Source organism: Sitophilus oryzae, unplaced genomic scaffold (genome assembly GCF_002938485.1).
Source record: "Sitophilus oryzae breed Bouriz unplaced genomic scaffold, Soryzae_2.0 scaffold_496_pilon_pilon, whole genome shotgun sequence".
NCBI lineage: Eukaryota > Metazoa > Arthropoda > Insecta > Coleoptera > Curculionidae > Sitophilus > Sitophilus oryzae.
The window spans coordinates 225,469-229,997 of NW_022147080.1; the positions used below are offsets into that span (position 1 = coordinate 225,469).

Here is a 4,529-nt window from a genome sequence, read left to right on the forward strand (position 1 = left end):
ACGGTTAATGTCGACATTACCCGGTTAATCTCGAGAATAACACACAACAAAACAACCAAAAACATAACCTAACCCAAACATTTGTCGCGCCTCGGATCGCCTCGGCGAGTGTGTACTTCCAGCATAAAATTGGTTCAAGCTTGCTGTCTACATGCCACGTTTTATCTGCAACATTACGATAACTCGTACGATAACTCGTATACGTCTGAACCGCGCTAAGATAGACAATAGCTCCCCATACCACAACCCATACACCAGAAGACTTGCCTGCGGACTTGGCCTGTTTCGAGCCAAAACCCTCTTATTTTGGTCTGCAGACCTGAAATGCCAATTGGGTCTTTGCCCGAATAAATATTCTGGTTTGAGACAAAGTTCGACGTTCCATAGCAGTTTTTATATTGATAAATGTTTTTTTTTAATGAACAATAAAGAAATAAATATATGTATAATATAATGAATATAATATACGAACAATGAAGAAATAAAGTCCACCGACTATATCCGTTTATCCTTCGTTTTTTTTAACCAATCTACTTTGACAGATTAAATCTACGGATTTGGCCTATGATAGGCTTGGTCCGCCAAAGACTTAGTCTGTCACAGATTTGGTCCTCCCCATAACCGAAAAGATCTTATCCACATGCAAAATCTTCTGGCGTAACTTCTGCGCATCTAGATGCTAATTCTCCAAATTATTGATTTTTTTTCTTAAAAAACATTTTTCTGAATTATTTTAGTACATAAAGCATTCCAGTACAGGTAAAAATTAATGGAATCATAATTTTACTTAATGATAGGATTTTATTTTTTTTATTGTCATTCAATTTTACAATAGACTAAAAGCTATTTACTTACAGTTAGTAAAAATAAAAATCCATATCCATGCTGAACTAATCTAGCTAAAGTTCTGTTAGTTATACAAAAAATTAGAATCTCCATACCAAAAGTGGCAATGTTGATATAATAACACAGCCACAAAATTTTTCTCATTAAAGGAGTTTTTAACAGGAGATGAAAAGATAAAAAATATAAATGTGGACTCACTTCATAATCGTCATCTATGAAAAGGATATCCATATTCTACCGTATGTACGGTTTGTAAAAAAACGGCGTCAAAGACGGCTGGAAAATGACAATCGATTATAATTTTGGCGGGGGCAATCTCTAAACGTCGTTTACGAAAAATTGACATAAAACTTTATAAAAATTATAGAAAGGTTAGGACGTTTCCAGACACAAATCTATTTCTAAAAAATTATTTTTCTCGAATTTTAAACTACACATTTTAAAATAATTTTTGCTCAATTTAAAAATAAAATACAACCTTCTTAAGTCCAACTGATTGAAAATGCCGTTAAAAAATAAGGAAAAGTCAGAGCCAAGTATGACATCTACTCCCAATTTTAGGGATATCAGGGATTCATCGATATGGTATGGGATTTTCCAACGTTTTATATGGTTTTAATATTTAACTGTAGTTTTATTTTAAACAATCCCATTATTAGAGAAATAAAATTAATATTTTCAAATAACTTAATGAACTTATTCAAATAAATAAACATTGTAAGTACCTTTTTATGTTGTTTGTAGTTAAATTTACCTCTAATGATATATAGATTTAATTAATTAAATAACATAAATACTGAGCGACACAATAAAAACTCTACATTGGATTTTGTATTTCTTTTATTTTCGATCAATATACAGGGTAGTTCGAATTGTATTCGGGAAACTTTAAAAACAGAAATTTTAAAAGATCGCGGGTCAAACCAAAACTGCTATACAACGCCGAAAGATCTAATAGGCAGGCCAAAGGCCGGTGTCCAAAGGCCGGGTCCAAAGGCCGGGTCCACAGGCCGGGTCCAAAGGCCGAGTCCAAAGGCCGGGTCCGCAGGCGGCTAATAAAAGAAATAAAAAAAGGTATTTTGTTCCAAATCGGTATATTATATTTCGATAAAATCAACATTATAAAATTATTAACCTATAATAATATGCAGTTTTATACACACCCTAGTTTCTTTGAAGTTTATAAAAAGTATTCATAAAAAAGTATAGCATTTTCCAAACCTAAAATTAAAACTGATCAATATTTTAAGATTAATTATAAATACAATTAATTATAAATACAATTCTACAATTAATATAGCATTCTTAATTGCGATTGTACATACACCAGGAAAACTATATTAACTATTCATAAATAGAATATTTTCTATAGATTTTGACCTACTCCAACAAGTAAATCATAGTTGATAGCTATCCTATTCAACACAAAAAGTTTCGTAGGTTTTGCTGATTCCCTGATCATTATCAGTAAAGTTTGCTGATTCTCTACATTCCAATTGTACCACTGAAAAGAGCATAGCTTAGTATAGTACACTTCCCACTAAAAATATTAATAATAATTCAATATTAAACTTTTTGATATTTATGAGTTATGTGTATTCAATCATTACTGGTTATACTATACTGTACCTCATCTTCGCAATGTTGAGCACATATAGTAGAAAAACTTGAAATTGTGGCCAATAACAGAAATTGGCATAATAGTGTGGCTCCATTAACATGATTCTGAAAAAAAATATTTTGATAATTGTAATTCAACTACTCATCATGGGGAACTTACTTTCAAATAAAGGTATATTGCAAATGCGCCAAAAATTATGTGTGCAGTTATATACTGTATGTTAACTAACCCAGTGGCTTCTTTATAGAATATATACCAACTAAAATACAACATGGAAATACAAAAATTAAAGATTCAATGCATTTATATATTTTTTTGTAGTTATTTATGTATCAAAGGAATTATAAGGGTGTATGCCTTTGGGCCGCGAGATAATAGTTTCCCGAGGTTATTAACACTTTATAATTCTCGTGGTACATAGCTAATTTTATTTTTTACTGAATTTAGTATATTTTGCCCCACTTTAAAATGACATAAATCATAAATGTTGCATTTATTAATCTTCAAGTATATTTGTATTAACGCTGCTATAGTCTGTAAAACGAATAACTTTGAATTTGACAGTTCCCGCGGGCTTTTATAGTGTTAATTTTATTAGGTTAGCAATTTGCGGCCATGCCTTTGGCCATGCTGACGTAATGCCGTCTCTAATAGAACAGCCTCGGAGCGAGATTTATGACGTCACGCTTGTTAGATACTACAGATTAATAAATATGTTGTAGAATACATGGAAAACATAATTATTCCTCGTATTTTTAGTTTGTATTTTAAAAATTATATAGTTTACATGAAATATACATAATATACAGTTAATAAATACAATATATATATATATATATATACCTATTTATAGTAATAAATACTTTAGCAGATAAAACTATGAACCATACAAATGCAGCAAATGTTTTACAATATGGCTGAAATCGTACTCTATAGTCAATGTACATAGTTTTTGTGTTAAGAATAATAATTTAAAAAATATGTGGTCCTCTTTTGACAAGTTTATATTAGTTTATTAATTGCAGTAAACATTATAATATATAAATAAATTGTACATCACTATTAGTAGATATTGAATGTTTTTTGTTAAATTAGATCGATTTTCGAACCCCCAAAATTTAAAATATATTTTGCATTTTACCCATTATCTTATGTACCACCTATTCATTATTTGTATATTGTAAAACATTTGCTGCATTTGTGTGGTTCATAGTTTTATTTGCCAAAGTATGTATTACTATAAATATGTATATATTATATTGTATTTATTAACTGTATATTATGTATATTTTAAGTAAACTATATCATTTTAAAAATACAAACCAAAAATACGAGAAATAATTATGTTTCCATGTATTCTCCAACATATTTATTAATCCGTAGTATCTAACTAGCGTGACATCATAAATCTTGCTCCGAGGCTGTTCTATTAGAGACGGCATTGGTCTAATATTTTGAAATGTCAAAAGCTGATGACATTTTACTTTTGTCAATTATGACATTTCGTGTTGATTTTTGCAAAAAGAGGAAGAACTGTCACTTGTTTTATTATTTTCCTTTTCTATTTCACGAAAGTAAAAAGAGTTACCTATCTGATTCATTCAGGCACTCAATTTAAAGAATATCAGTAACTTTTTTGATAGAGGGATTTTATATTTGCCCTGTTGGTAAAAAATAATGGTCAAAATTCAAAGTTATTCATTTTATAGACTATACTAGGAATTTTGCTTGTTGCCAAGTTACTATTGTATTAAATCCTTTATTAAATGACCTGTTTATAAATTAACGGTTGTGGTTATTCGTGTTCAAGTTTTTGTCAAAAAAAATGTCTTTTACACGAATTCGGCACACCTTCGACATTAAAATGGAGAAAATATTAGCTGAAGAAGCACGACAAGCACGACATCTAAAAATGAATAAATTTACCAAAAGGAATATAAACTATACCTTCAGTGGCTGGGACAGAAAAATATTGTTGCAGTTAAGCTTCATTGTTTTATCTACTTGGTCTGGACCCGGCATAATATTTAACTTATAAAACAATCAAATTTTTATTTATAAC

General features: G+C 29.9%; 1 long non-coding RNA gene across 1 annotated transcript; it reads right to left on the reverse strand.

Moving 5' to 3' along the window:
- Window positions 1–2,244: 2,244 nt before the first annotated feature.
- On the reverse strand, window positions 2,245–4,529 carry LOC115886727. Its single transcript, XR_004050938.1, has 4 exons — window positions 4,415–4,529; window positions 2,627–2,726; window positions 2,476–2,571; window positions 2,245–2,386 (listed from the first exon to the last, which is right to left on the reverse strand). It is a non-coding gene; the product is annotated as an uncharacterized LOC115886727 (long non-coding RNA).